The sequence below is a fragment of the Cavia porcellus genome, unplaced genomic scaffold (assembly GCF_034190915.1).
Source record: "Cavia porcellus strain 051 isolate PalLab524CR breed Dunkin Hartley unplaced genomic scaffold, mCavPor4.1 scaffold_7, whole genome shotgun sequence".
NCBI lineage: Eukaryota > Metazoa > Chordata > Mammalia > Rodentia > Caviidae > Cavia > Cavia porcellus.
Genome location: NW_026947490.1, coordinates 81,145,167 through 81,161,575, shown reverse-complemented (window position 1 = coordinate 81,161,575; position 16,409 = coordinate 81,145,167). Strand labels below are relative to the sequence as shown.

The window sequence follows — 16,409 nt, the reverse complement described above, 5'->3', positions numbered from 1 at the left end:
TCTCCCTAGTGTAAAAAACACAATAATAATAAAAAACTGAAAGAGTAATAAGATCCAAAATATACAATAGATATTATAATAATCAAAGGGTAAGAAAGTACTCAAAAGGTTAGAACAACTGAGACAGGGGAGAAGAGAAATGGAAGAAAGGAAAAGATTTTATGTGTGTAGGTATACACATATGTATATATGTATGTATATATATGTGTGCAAGATAGATAACTATACTACTAATTCTGTTAGTTCATCAAAAAGAACAGTTCGTGCTGTCACTGTTTGATCATTTTTATGCCTCGATCTTGTAACCTGAACTATTTCTAAGATAATATGCAATATATTAACTAGTGTTGATTTCTTACTGTTTTTTAAAATTCTGTATTATTTCTATCCTTTTTTGTTTTGCTTTATTAAAATAAAAAAATTTTAAATAATTTTCAATGGTACTACATGAAAGCAATGTTGCATCACTAAAAAATTAATTAAACTTGGCTACATGTGCACCTTTTTTACTGGAGAAATAGCTTCTCCCCCCAAACCTGGGGAAGTGAAAATGCATACCACAAATTATACAGTCAAGTTTCCTACATTTGGGAAATCTTAGGGGTTAGCACATCTGGACTGCCATGGATAAGCCTTATCCTGGGAAAACTACATTCTTGGTCATGGTATCTCCACTGCCAGATAGGTACATGAAATAGCTTCTTGAGTGGCAGAAATCATTTATACTGTTTGTATCTACCCTAGCATGGGACTGCTGCATAATATTTGACAAAAGGAGATTTAACAATTCCTATACTTACTCTTGGCTAGAGTAGTGGCTAAGGCATTTTAAAAGAGAACTGCATATAAGTAGTGAAAAGAATATATAATATGCCCACTGATAAAAACTGGAGCTGTAAGTTACTACAGTTGGGATTTTGAATGTCCCCCAAAATCACATGGCAGGGACATGTTCAACCCACGTGGCTACTGGGTGGGGGTGGAAGCCTTAGGTGGTTGAGCCTCATTAACAGAAGGCAGCAGATTATGTGCCCTTGAGGCAGCTACTGGGACCCTGGTCTCTGCTCTCTTCTCTTTCCTCCTTTCTTTCTTTGCTTCCCAGCAGTCATGAGGTAATGGGACCCCTCTGCCACGTGCTCCTGTCATAATGTACTAAGCCATCATAGGCCCAAAGCAAGAAAACGAAGCAACAATGGGTCAAAATAAATTCGTCCTTTATTAAGTTGATTTCCTTAAATATTAGACTGAGAATATGAGTCAACGTGACCCTGGAAATAGGAAAAAGAAAACAAAACAAAACAGGAATGGGCTTTAAGAAACTTCTGAGCGCCAGGGGTTTAGCTCAGTGGCACAAGTACCTGTCTAGCAAGCATAAGGTCAGGAATTTGATCCCCAGTACCAAAAAGAGAAAGAAATCTTTTGAGCTACCCTCCAATAATGAAGATGATAGACCAGATCAGCAAGTGAAAACTCAGCACTTGGCATAAAAAGAAACTTGCATGATAAAATATTTAATAACAATAGCATTAACTACTAAGATAAAATGCCTTATAAATATGCTTGCCTTAGGCTGTCCTTAACCAGCAGTTAGATTTAATAGGTGGAAAGAAACATACTCAGTTTGATAAATATTTTAATGCCTTAAATGTAAAGCTTCCAACCATGGTGGTGACATATGCCTGTAATCCCAGCACTTGACAGGCTGAGGCAAGCAGGAGGATCACAAGTGCGAGGCCATCCCACGCTACAGAGGCAGAGCCCGTCTCCAAAAAACAAAGAGGAGGAAGCTCTGTGGAAGATGCAAAAGAGAAAAAGAGGTCTGGCTCAAAGAACTTGAAAAACAAAGGGAACAAAACTGTAATATTTTATTACTTTTAACATACAAATGTATTATATGCAAGTTCCTTTCATTCAATTCTAATAATAACTCTATAATGCACAAAACATTTAAGGTACAGTGTGATAAGATTAGCTTCCAACAACAGCTTAGAGAGAGGGGCTGGAGTCAAACAGATCTGCCTGACTCCAAAGTCCACGTGTTTTCTACTGCTGCTAATATCCTTGTCTTCAATTCCCACAATGGGGCACGAAAGACAGACACATAATTAGATCAATTAGGCAAATACATTCCTTACCCATCTTAATACTTTGAAATAAAGTGTATTTTGAGTGCCCTACACCGGAATCATGTAAGAATCATCTGAATTCCAGCTCTGAAATTGTCATACACATACTGTTTCTCAGTTGTCTACTGTTTACAGTGACAGCTTTTCTCAGTTCTCTCACTCTGGTATTGTACCTCAGCTCTTTCTGTTCATCTACACTTCAACCGTCTTGCTGAACATGCGCTGCCAGCCACATTAGATGTGAGTGAAGGATATGACACCCCAAGTTCTGCCGCCAACCCATATGTCCTGAGACACAGCTAACAGCTAAGAACTCAGACGGAATGGGCTGCTCTGAGCTCACCTTCTACTCTACTTTTGAAGATGAGCCTCAGGATTCTTTGTCGTGTTTGGTAGTTGGGAAAGGAAGAGATGGAAGAGACATGACAGACAGAGAAGAAGACGTAACAGTCCTGCACGTGGGCAAGGAGGTGGGAAAAGGAAGCGCCCAACTAGAAGCTGCGATCTCTGCGGCTACTGCTAAGATCTGTTCAGCAGCCCCCTGCTTCACATGCGAGTGTTAGACAGAAACTCCACAGTAATGATGCAATCAGTGAAAACTGCACTGTGGAGCCACTCCCAGCTATTCCATGCAGCAGGTATCTTGCTTCTTTCCTCAAACCCGTCTTCAGGGTTTATCTGTGTTGTAGCATGTACCAGAGTGTTAGTTCACGTGAAGGCTGAATAATATTCCATGTATGTATGCACCACATTTTGTTTATGCACCTGTCCTTCATGGAACATTTTGGTTGTTTTCACTTCTAATTACTATGCCTAACACTGGCTTAAACACTGATGTACAAATGTTTGTTTGAATCCTCACTTCAATTCTACTGAATATATACCCGCAAGAGGAACTGCTGTGACATTTCCATTTAATTTTTTGAGGAACTGCCATGTAGATCATCTTTTAATATGACATCCATGAAGGAAGAGTATTTGTATTCTCAGAAGTAATGATGCCTGGAGCACTGAACAAGCTTCTTTAGTCCTCTCATTTAGTCTAGGGTCTTCAGTATATCTGCTATACACATGAACTCCAAATGTTTCCGTCTAATCTAATTATATTCCTGAACTCCAGTTTTACATATTCACTTGCCTCAAATCTGTATTTCAATAATTAAAGGTCACAGCTGAGGTTGAGGCCTCTACTTTTCCTGCCCTCCTCTCTATCTCTTCTTTCCTGTTAATCGCAAGTCTATCATTCCAGTCAGTCAGGCAACACACATGAACAAAAGGACCCCTCCCTACTTTAACCCTATTCCCAAACAATTACCGCCTCAGGGAATCTCCCTTAGTTCTGCTAGACCTTTGTACCCTTTTTATCTACAGTTCTGAAGAGCTCAGAAAACCAAAGCTTTCTGCTAATTCATGTAATGGGAAAAGATTTCCACTTCAGTACAACAAAATGGATGGTAAAAGGTATGTCGATTTAGTTTCAGACTCCACTGAGGCTGTCCCATGACTACATTATGGATAAGTGATATAGTGCAGAATAATTCTTGACTACAGACGTGTAAATTCTGTTCTTTGTGGTAGACATTTATTGCCTTTCCTCCTCCAGTCATGGAGAAAGCTCGTTCTGTTCAATTTGGATATTCACTCCAATATTCCTGACCTTAAGTATCTCTATTCTAAGGATTCTTTTTTTTTTTAATCGGTACTGGGGATCGAACTCATGACCACGCACTTGCAAGGCAGGCGCTTATGACGCTGAGCTAAATCTCCAGCCCCTCTAAGGATTCTACTATGAATTGATTATAACACCGGCTTGGTTTCTTCCTTTTTTACTTTATTGAAAATTATTCTTTAATAATCATCGTACAGAAGCATCTCACTTGAACTGATATGAAGATGTTTACATGTTACTCATTGTTCATCAGTCTCCACTAACACCAGCTTTATACAGGTAAAGATTATGGTTGATTTTTATATCCCAAGTGCTTCAAATGGCTCTCAGCACATAATGAGCCCTCAATAAACATTTGTCAAATGAGTTTGTTTTCTTGAGACACAGTCTCATTACGTAGTCCAGGTTGGTCTGGAACTATGTAGCCCACATAGTGTATTCCAGGCGGGCCTGGCCTAAGAATTCATTAGGTAGCCCAAACTGGCCTTGAACCTGCAGCGATCCTCCTACCTCAGCCTCCCAGATGTTGGGATTATAGACATAGGCCACCCTGGCTTGTCAGATGAATTACTGAGTTTACCTGGTTCTTAAATAGTAAATAGTAATCGGCTTCCAACATTAAAAATGTTGTATTTTTTTCATAAAGTATTCCCTTATCAAGTATTTTGAATGATTTTTTTTCAATGAACATTCACTCCACTAGAAATATGAGAATGGACAGAGACATTTGAATCGTTTTTTTTTTTTTCCATTAACATCCACTCCACTAAAAGTGTGGGAATGAACAGACATAGCTTTCAACTGCCTGAGATGAAATATTTAACTTGGTATGTAACCTGAAAAGTAAAGGAATGCTATGAAAGTATTTCCTTAAAGGGCTTTGAATTCCGTTAATGCCACAAAATCCTAAAGAAAATCATACATAACAGAACAAAAGGAAGCACAATGACAAACTAGCAGAAAGTAGCCTAGCATGGTGACACATGCCTGTCATCCCAGAATTCTGGGAGGCTGAGCCAGAAAGATCACAAGTTTAAGGTCAGTTTAGGCAACTTAGTGCCTACTTAGATCCTTTCTCTACTTGCAATTTTTTTTAAAGGGCTGGGGATATAACTCAATGGGAAGGCCCTATGTTCAATCTCTACTACTGCAAAAACTAAAAAATAAGAAAAGCAAAAATTAACCAAATCATTGGATAAAATACTAGGCCCTGGATAAACACAAGTACAGTTGCTATCCCTATTTACTGAAATAAGCAACAAAAAAAGTAACTTTCCTGCCACTGTTTAATGAAATAAGCAAATGAATAACAATAAATTACCTAAACATTCAATACCAAAGCAGATAATTATGGTATATCTATATATTGTAGTGTCAAATATACACACTAAAGTTTTTAATTATATGAAACAGACATGTTATAATGTGACATAAAAGGCTACAAAATATTAAATGATATGTTTATAAAGTAGGAAATACACTAAGACATTAATAGTAATTGTTAGTATGAAATACGGGGTTTCTTTTTCATTACTGGGAATTGAACCCAAAGGCACTCTAACCGAGCAACATCGCTAGTCCTTCTTTTACTAGTTTTCTTTTGGGGTCGGCTCCCCTAAGCTGCCCAGACTGCCCTCAGACCTGCGATTCTCCTGCTACACCTTCTCAAGTAGCTGAGCTGAGGCATACACTGTTTTGCTACTTACAAGTCTTACACAATGAGCATATGCATAACTTGAAAAAAAAATACACACACTCCAAAAGACAGTCCTTTCTTTCTAGAAATCCATATGCCAAGTAGTATATTATCTCTGCTTCTCATGCTGACACTTTGTGCAACTTAGAAAACTGTACTTTACCAGTGAAATTTAATAGCATCTCACAAGTATTTGTTCAGTTGAACATCATGCAACTACAGATATGTTTTATTTAAACATAAGTTAAGTAGACTATGATTTTCCTATGACCCACAATAAATGTAAAAACATCTGTGCCAGATAACACGGTCCCAATGGAGCCTAGTAAAGAATATTCCCCACACATGCAGTATTTTATCCCATCTTCTTTTGAGGTATAAAAGTAACTGTTAGGGCCGGGATTTAGCTCATTTGCATAAGCACCTGCCTGGCAAGTGTAGGGTCATGAGTTCCATCGCTGGTCCAAAACAAAAAGGAACTGTTAAAAAGTATTCACGTTTTACTGTTTAAAATAAAATATACACTAATCCAAAGTTAGAACCCTAAACTTTTTTCTCAAAAGTATTCTTTAGGATCCTGATTGAAATCAGAGATTCTTGTGATCAACTAAAACTACCAGATTTTGTGTTTTTATCTACACATCTTTCTTTCTCTTCAGTTCTCTACTTTCTATTCTTCAAATGTATGATGCTGTAGGAGTTCCAGATTGCTTTTTTCAAGGAAATTCAAAATCATCTTATACTTCAACAGGCATACCTTTTGACACAAATACACAATGTAAAACATAAAAAACCAAACACACAAAAGTACTGTATGTGAACTATTTTTACTTTTACAGTTGCCTTCAAATGGTTAGGGTGAGCTACTTCACGATTTGTTCATATCCACATCTATCACTAACGCAAGATCCACTGGTGTCTGTCTATCAAAGTTGGAAACTTAAATATTCAAGTTGGGGACTTACTGTAACTCAGTTATCACACGGTAAATGCAATTCTATAATCTTGTTTAAACATTAAAAAAAATAACAAAATAGCCAGGAATAACGGTATAACATCTGCAATCCTAGAAATCTGGGAGGCTGAGGCAGGGAGAAAACAAGTTTGAGCCCAGCCTGGGCAATTTAAGATGATGCCATCTCAAACAAAACAAAACAACAAAATGCTGGGGATGTAGCTCAGACTCAGGGTTGAAAACGCACAAATAATTTAAAGTAACAGTACAATTCACATGACAGGTTGTCTTTCCACTTGTGAGAACAGGACCAATGAGTTTACTTTAGAAAGCTAAGTCCTCTATCTTTCCTAATGTACAATGCCCCCTCCACTCCCCCAAAGATAAATGAAGTCATACGCTTCATATCTGCTAACACTAAAGTGATCTGGATTCCCAAAGCTGTCACTTAGGAATTAAGGTTTGGAAACTACACTTTCGCACTCAAAGCAGATCAGATAGTGTCACCTTCCAGCAGGGGGCACTCATACTCTGAAAAGGGGTCAATAAAGACGGTAGCCCAGTCCCGCTTCAAGGTGACTCACATTATTGCAGTGGCACGGATTAGGTATCAGTCCTAAACCCCGGGCTGTCAGTTTTCCCTACTGCCATCTAGTACAAGTGAACAATATAGCAGCATATATAAATACAAAAGCAAGATTTAGAACTGAGTCCTGACCTAACTTAGCAGTATGCACAGGTTATTTAACCCTTCCAGTTGTATGGGAAAATAAAGATATCTACTCAAACATACACACAGTCACTAGAAGAATAATGAATAAAAGAGATTAAGCACATAACACAATGCCTAAATCCTGAAAATATTAGTTTTTACTCTTATAATCACCACTATTTTCAAGAATGTTAGGGTTAAATGAGACAATCTATACAGATTACCTGGCATACAATAAATTCTTGAAAAACAGTAGCTGTTACTATTGTTTAAGTTGAAAAAAGTTAACCATCCACAGTAGTCAGAAATACTCGTTAGGGAGAAATAGGCTATGATGAAAATGGCATAGCACTTCCTTACAAAGTGCATGCAATACTCCTGTGGTAGATTCTGTTATGGCTCTATGAAAACTACTTCCTGTTTTGAAACAGTCAGTCTGGTTTCTTTTTCTCCCTGACTTCAACTTGTGCATTTAAATGCTCTAACAGATGTATAAAATCAAGTGAGGTCTACAGTAAGTTCACATTCTCTGGACTATGATAGCACATACACTCTTCTTAAAATGTAATTTTTTGTTACATATTCTACAAGATGTACAGCAGTTGGAAATATTATAAATCAAAAGTACTTTGAATATACAAAGCTTAAATATTAAAAACAAGATATGTTCAAATGAGAAGGGGAACAAGGGGGGAGGGAAAAAGGAAAAAAAGAACAAGAAAAAAATAACGGAAAAATAGAAACAAAGCTTTTGTAAATAAGGAGAGGAATAGGAGCTGATGGGGGAGTATGGAAAAGAAGCAGCAAGATATATTATGTACAGATACAAACTTGGTATGATGAATGTTTTCATTATGCATATCTAAAATGCACCAATAAAAAAAGTTAAAAAAGAAAGAAAAACAAAACAAACGCAAACCAAAACAAGAGTTTACAAAGTAAGCTAATTACTCTGAAATTCTCGAGGCATTCTAACTCAATTTTCAGATTCACTGAAAGGTAACTGAAAAACTTTTCCTTGCAATCCTCTTTGCAGAAAACCTTTCTATCCTCACAATTAATGAAAGTAACTTATCTGGCTCTGGGCATTGTCTTTAGAACCTCGAGGTTTCAATAAATAAACTTATTTCTGACAAATGTTTATTTCCTTATTTATCCTTTTCTTACAGCAGAATCAAGAAGGGGGAAGAAAAGAAAAAATTCAGAGCCAGGTGTAGTGGCACATACCTATAATCCCAGCATTCAGAGGCTGAGGCAGGAGAATAGCTGCAAATTTGAGACTAGCCTGGGCTACGAAGTGAGCTCAAGACCAGCCTGAACTGCATAGCAAGACCTGTCTCAACGACTAAATTAATTAATTAATTAATTAAAAGAAAAAGAAACAATCCAACCTGAAACTCTGTATTTATGTCAGTTTGAAAAGAAATACTCTCCAAAACTATGATCCTAGTTTTCTTTTTCTTTTCTGTTCTTTAGTTTCTCTTGACCTCTTACTCACATACCTGAGCGTTACAGAGTCACACATCTTGATCACTACGTTCCCTCTAGCCACATTCCTAACCTGACATATTGCCAGCTGTGTGTATGTAAATCCACATGCAAAGCTCATACGTCCAACTCCACATATTTGAAACGAGTATCTCTTACCCATGTCTATCTCCTTAGTGCACTCCAAATCCTATAATGACATCAGGATTCCCCAGCCACCAAAGCAGACTCAAAACCTTAAGAGTAAGTCAGTGTTTAGTCGCTGAGTATTACATACTTTGCCCATCACACATGAATTTTCACCTAGAAAATCAAAATAAACTTTATTTCCACATGTGCTGTCCCCTCTGCCTGGGTCTGAAAAGCTCTGGAAAGATTTTTCCTCTCCTCTTTGCATGATTAATACCTACTTGGTTTTTATAAAAGACTTGTTTATTACTTCTTCTAGGGAACTTCCCCTGAAACTCATGGTATGAAGTAGGTATTTCTTTTCTGTGTTTCTATTCATACTGTTTTCCCCTTAACATTAATTAAATAAAACTATGATGTAGTATAATCACCTATCTCCTCATAATAGACTGTAAAGTCTTAGCCTGCAGGGGCTATCTTCCATCTCTACATTTATTTAACAAAGGTTGGCTGAGTAAGCAATGATCTACCATCTACCTCTTCTAATAAATCTTATGAACTGACGTCAGACTATCTAAGGAAGTTTCATAATATTAATTCTCCAACTCCAAAATATTAAATGATTTCAGTTAAAATTCCAAAACAGAACAATCAAAACTATCTGCCTCAAAGGTTAAAACTGTTTTCCTACAAATAATCTGGGGTGCCTGACTCAAGATTAAAAAAAAAAAAAAAACACTGTCAAAATCCTTCTCTGACAGTTGTTATTATTATCAGAGGCTTGAAAGGAAAGGAAGGAAAGCTGGGCATGGTGCTGCACGGATGGACCAGGAGAAGCTCTGTGAGTTCGAGGCTAGCCTGGGATACGTAGTGAATTCGAGGCCAGCCTGAACTGCACAGCAAAAGAACCCTGTCTCAAAAAACAAAACTAAACATGAAGATCTCAACCAAAAATAAGGCAGGTGAGTAAGGCCTAAGTTCAGGAGCCGTGGAGTCACGCACTGCTGACGGGAGTATCACAACTGGCCTAAGCCAGGGAGTTAGCTTGGGGCAGTGTAAGTGCCAGATTGGCAAGCACTAGGTCATGAGTGTGATTTCCATTACAAGAAAGAAACGAAACGAAAAGAAAAGAAAAAAAAAGAAAAGAAAAGAGAAAAGAAAAGGCTGGAGATTTAGCTCATCAGGAAAAGTGCCTGCCTGGCAAGTGCGGGGTTATGAGTTCGAACCCCGTACCAAAAAAAAGAAAATACAACTGGCATAGCACAGCCGTAAGGACAGGGCCCATGCGTCCTGACCATCTGCTCCCAAGGGCTCTACAGCATAAAACTTTGTACTCAATTCCAAACCTTCCAGAAAGGACACAAGGGTGGGGTACGGGAAACATGACGGCAAACACCCAGGAGGTAACAATGTAGGCAGGGAGTCAGAAGTCCTAAGTCACTAGTAACACTTAAGTGCCAATAATACTTGGAGAAAGAGGGCTTGGGAGAGTGTATGGCCCAACAGGGACAAAAGAGGAGACAGACCTTAAAAAAACAATTTTAAAATTGTAATTATGATGAGGCTACTAAAGACAAATATGTAATGGCATATAGAGAAGCCATAATCCTAGACTGGTAAGTCAGAGATGGTACTCCTAACAAAGTATGTCTCGTTGGAAAGAAGAGGAAATTAACAATCAATCAGCAAAAATGAACTAGCAAGTACTATAGTCATATCATGAATACCCAGATTCTAAGGATTCCTTCACTGTTAATTTTCTGAGACTAAATACTGAATGAAATTCTTTTTTTTCTAAATGATTAATTTTCCATCACTGTGTGATAGGATACATCAGCTCTCTTTCCAGATGAAGTTATCAAAACCGCCTAGTATAGAATATAGTACAGAAGAGAGACTCACTGGGCATGGTGGTGGGCCCCTGTAGTCCTGCCCTCAGGATGCTGAGACAGAAGGATTGCTGCGAGTCTGACATCAGCCTGGGCTACACAGGGAATTCAAGAGCAGCCTGCACTACTCAGCAAGACTTTGTCCCCCACCCCCCAAAAAAAGATATTCAAAAAGTTTTACTGAGTGAATGAATGAAAGTCCTTGAATGAGTAAATAAAAGCAATGGTACATGAATTAGTTTTCAAATATTTTCGCTACATGACATTTATGTCACATAGAAAACAGTATTTTTAAAACTTCACTATGAGGCCTATAGTATTAACAGCTGTAATTCCAGTACTGTGGGACATTAAGGCAGAAAACTTCAAATTCAAGCCCAGACAGGATTGAAAACAACACACACCCCTAGCTATAATGAAAAAGTCTCATCTTTTACCTAGAATAATTTTTAAATTAAGACTTCTTAAGAAAATTATAAAGTTTGAAAAACGCAGCAATTTTATTCTATATGGTCATAATAAACACTACTTTTATGTCACTGTAATCTTAGGCTATGGTTTTACATCAAACTTACAACTTTATAACTTAGTTCAATATATACAACGTGTATTTTCTGCTTTCACGGAGTGGGCACTCATGTGGAACTCGTCTGGAATTCACCTTTTCCCCTATTTCCTAAATACTGGCTGAGCACGGCAAGAAGAACAGGATTCTGCTTCCTGATGGGATTTACCAGTACAAGCAGGACATCCCACTTTCCAGGGGTCTGTCTACCCAAAGCTTGTAAGATATTATACTAATGTTTACAAATTATAGCTATGAGTTTTAATTATTAATGGCTAAAACACTGGTACTGATATTTCCACATTTCACATCACCATGCTTTTAAAGGAAATAACTACAGTGAAGTCAAGGCTCAGATAAATTCACTACTTACCGTTTCTGAACACTTCTCCAGGACTTTTAACAAGAGAAATAAGGGAAGCAACTAAATGATCTGACTGAAAAACAGATCCAGGAAATGTCTATTACATTGTTTTCATTAAACAAAGCACCCACTTCCCCCCAACTCTGCTAAGGAACCTAATTGTGATGATGAGAAAACAGAGACAGGTGAGTTTCTGTAATAACAAAAACAACTTTCTAATTTTTAAGTGATTTCTTTTATACCATGCACTTACTAGATATAACCAACAAATCCTTAAAATTGTATTTCCACAAAGAGTTAATTTTAACTTGCTTTTCCTTTGTGGTACTGGGGAATCAAAGCTCGGGCCTTGTGCATGTTAGAAAAAAATTCTACCATCAAGCTACATCTCCAGCCCCACTTCAATTTTGTAAAAACAACAAATTGTTACACATGTGGCTTAATGAAAATGTTAAACAATTAAGGAACCTAGATCTAAATTATAATCATGAAAACTAATCCAAAACTAAAGCTTTCAATAATCTCATGTTTAGCAGTACCCAGAGGAAAAAATGGCATTACATTTAAAGCAAGCTCTCTTTGACAGATTTTTTAAGCTTTGATATTTAATGCCTATTAAAAACTGCTTTAAATATATATACGTATGTAGGTATCACACATACATGCACATGTGTGTGTGTGAGAGAGAGACACAGAGAGAGAGAGAAAGAGAGGGAAACAGAAACAGAGATCTTTGAAACATTTTTTCAACGTAAGTTTTGGTAAGACTCTTCAATGTATTTCAGTTTTGTTTTTGGTACCAAGAATTGAACTCCAGACCTTGCATGTGCCAGGCAGGCACTTGCACTGCTGAGCTATATCCCCAGCCCTCTTCAGTGCATTTCAACCAAACACTGGCGACAGGGAAAGCTCCTTTAAAACAAACAAAAGCAGAAACATATGGGAAGGATCTAGATATTTCACTATAGAACTATTCTGTACCAAAAAAATCGTAAATAAAGTCAAAATGCTAACAACAAACTTATAAAATTGAACTGTAAGACACTAAAGGGCTCATTTGCTTGATTTATAGAGCTTTTTAAAAAAAGCAACTAGAAAGAAAAAATACTTCACTGTATAATAGGCAAGGAATATGAACAGAAGTGTCACAAAAATAAAGAAATTATGAAATGAGTACCCCAATTTAAGAATGCAAACTGAAGCCATGGAGATATGATTTTCATTAATGGTTTGGAGAAATTTTTTAAGCTTAATAGTACCTAAATGGCATTAATAAAGAACTGGTTTAAGATGTTAAGGTCCACACCTATAGTAGAATAATATATAGCCATTATTAGAATGCAGTGAGAAGATAGAGTGTGATAAGATACAATTTTAATTGATAAAGATAAGAATGGGATATGTAGTATATCTCATTGGTACTTTTTTTTGAAACAGGGTCTCGGTACATAGTGTAGCTGACCTTGAACATGCTTATGTAGCCCAGGCTAACCTGGAGCTCATAGTGATCCTTCTGCCTCAGCCTCCCCAGTGCTGAGATTACAGGTGTGCACCACCATGTCCAGCCCTCTTTAGTACTTTTTATAATTATTAGTGATTATGAGTTGTACAGGGGTTTCATTCAGTGATGCATATACTGCAATGTATGTGAAGTACATGATTAAAGAAAACTTCCATAAGGTCATAAGAAGCCATTTATACTAATTACTTATGTGCTGCAGAGCCAGGTATCACAGAAGATAGAGGTTTTTTGTTTTTTAGTTTTTGAGACAGGGTCTTGTTATGTAGTGCAGGCTAGCCTTGAACTAGCTTATATAGCCCAGCACACCTCAAACTCACAGTGACCCTCCTGCCTCAGTCTCCCCAGTGTTGGGATTATAGGCATGTGCTATCACGCCTGACAGGTAGCAGTTTTAAATTGTTCATTTTATATCTTCCTCTATATAACAATAACAATATAATAATATAATAATTAGTGAATAACAATATAATAATTAGTATACTGTTTGAATTTTAATAGGCATATATTCCTAAAATATCAATGGAAGTTATCTGGATGAATAAATAATGTACACGTTTGGTTTTACTACCTTATATTATTTTGCAATTGTAAAAATTATTTTTTGTGGCCAGGCATGGTAATGCACATTGTAAATTCAGCACTCGGGAAGTAGAGGCAGGGGGATCACCACTAGGTTCAATGCCAGCCTGCACTACAATGCAAGACCCTATCTCAAAAAACAAAAACAAACCAAAAAAAAAAAAAAAAAACCAATAAAAAAACCTTGTAAAATCTATTCTAAGACTTTTTTTTTCCATACTGCAGTTTATAACCCATTAGTGGATTACATGATTGGTGTACATGAGCTGCAGGTAGCATTTTCCCCTTAAGGGAAATCATGCAAACTGGACTACAATCTAAAATAACTGAAAAACACTATTCCTCATCATAGGTTTCAAGCATGCAAAAAGTCAAAGAAAGAAAAGATAGGCTCAAATAGTCTTGAAAATCTGAAAATCAGCTGCAGATGTGGTTCAGAGGCGAGAGCTTACACAGCAGGCATAAGGCCCTTAGTTTTATCCTAGCACCACAAAACAAGAAAAAGAAAAAAGACATTTGAAAATCAAAGCTGTAAGGTATTATGTTCAGAGTGTTTTGAATAGGATTCTCATGAAAAAAATCTCTAGCACATTCTAATTTCCATTTCTAAACCAAAATATTAAACAGTTTTTATAAGCCAAGTGTGGTAGTTTAAGCTGTAATCCCAGCACTCTGGAGGTTGAGGCAGAACAACTACAAGAACACTGGCAACTCAGCCCATACCCAGCCTAAGCAGCTCAGTGATTTTTCCAGATGTGCAACTACTGTATTAATCAAAGTAGCATAGAGAAAAACTATCATTTCTGAAAACTAGAGAGACAGCTATACAACACATACTAACACTTGAATGGATTCTAAAAAGTTCCCATACACATACATTTGGAATGGTCCCACATTATAAATCACACACATTAATGTCTTTGGAATTCTAAGATTTAAAGCAAAGTTCAGAGTGTTTATCTATAGAGGTTGCCAAAATAACAAATTTTTAAACTAATATATCTAAAAATCACAGAATATTAAGAGAATACACTGCTCATATACATGTACAAAGAGAATCTGTGCATGTAATTTATTCATTTATTTATTAGACAAGGTCTCACTGTGTTTTTTCGCTGGTCTCAAACTCTTGGGGCTCACAGGATCCTCCTACCTCAGCCTCAGGCACAAATCATGAACTCAGTGGGCAGGTATTTTAAATTGCGGGTGTGTGTGTGTGTGCTTACCAACACAGTCTATTGCCCAATCACCCATTTGATCATCAGGCAGAAATTATGATACATGACTATCTTGGATTAGGAACATAGTTCATTCAACAAATCAGGTAAATGAAAAGACTGCAGGGTAATAATCAGGCATGGTAGTGTATGCTTATAATCCCAGTACTGGGGAGGCTGGGGCTGAGGCAGGATGGTCGCTGAGAGTTGCTTAGGCTACATAGTGGGTTCAAGGCCAGTCTGAACTGCATAGTGAGATCCTGTCTGGGGGAAGGAGAGAGAGAGAAAGGGAAAGAGGGAGATAATGAGAGAGGGAGAGAGAGAAGAAAGACGACTATTTTAATGCACGTGACAACCAAATCATGTATGATGTACAGCAAACAGTATCCACAGAAAGCTCATTTGTATTTTAAAATTTCACTCATATTTCATTTACCTTTGTAACTTAATTGTATATTGCACTTCTCCTTTTTAGTCAGCATATCTTCCTTCAACCAGTCTGTGCATGCTTTTTATTACCTCCTTTGCGCCTTTCCGTTCATTAAGATCTTTATCCTTAATGACCAGTTCCTTCTTCAGATCCCTATGGGTCTTATCTGTACCCCTCATTTGGAATTTAATAAATGGCCTCTTCTGTTACTTCCTTACATATATCCTATTATTTTATATATAAATATATATGTGAATGGCTGTAAACAAATTGTATGGTTGTCCATTCCATATTATTAAGTCAATATATTAACACTTCCCCTTAGTTCTATCATCTTAAGCCCACATGCAAACCAAAATTCAGAAGCTGTCCATGCTGTGGGTAAACCACAGAGTCAAACTAATTCTGGAACCAGTAAGGCCAATATGTTACAGGAAGAAAGGGACAAGAAAAAGAAAGGGGAGGGAAAAAGAGGGGACGAGACAGAGACAGAGAGGTGTAACATGGGCATGACAATAAGGATTTAAAAAGCAAGGGATGGTTTAAAAAAAATAGGCAGATCAGCCAGGCACAATGGTGCATGGCTGTAATTTCAGTTGACTCTGAATGATTATGCCTATAATCAATTAGAGACAGAAGATTAATGAAGTCTGGAGGCCAGCCTCAGCAATTTAGTGAAACTGAAACTGTACCAAAGTAAATAATAATAAAGGCTGGGGATATGGCTCAGTGGTACAGTATCCCTGGGACTGAGCTCTAGAACCAAATAAATAAATAAGGCAGTACACAATCAACAGGATTTAGCCCACAAGACAAATTATCTAGGATGGAATAGGCAACTGAAAAGACAGTGGTGTAATTTAGAGTTAAAAGAAAGCATTACAGGTTTGATGTGAGAAGCAACACTGCTTTTACTGCAAGGAAAGAAATTATAAGGCTTAAAAGAAAAATTAATGAAGTGAAGACAAAAAAATACAAAAATAAATGAACTGAAGAGTTTGTTCTTTGAAAGAATAAACAAAACAGACAAATCCCTAGCCAACCTTACCAAAAAAAAAATTAGCAAAA

General features: G+C 37.1%; 1 protein-coding gene across 11 annotated transcripts in view; it reads right to left on the bottom strand.

Annotated features, from left to right (window-relative positions):
* Cdk19 (cyclin dependent kinase 19) overlaps nt 1-16,409 on the bottom strand; it is a 175,572-nt gene that overhangs the window by 73,657 nt on the left and 85,506 nt on the right. The gene's annotated exons all lie outside the window — the stretch shown is intronic.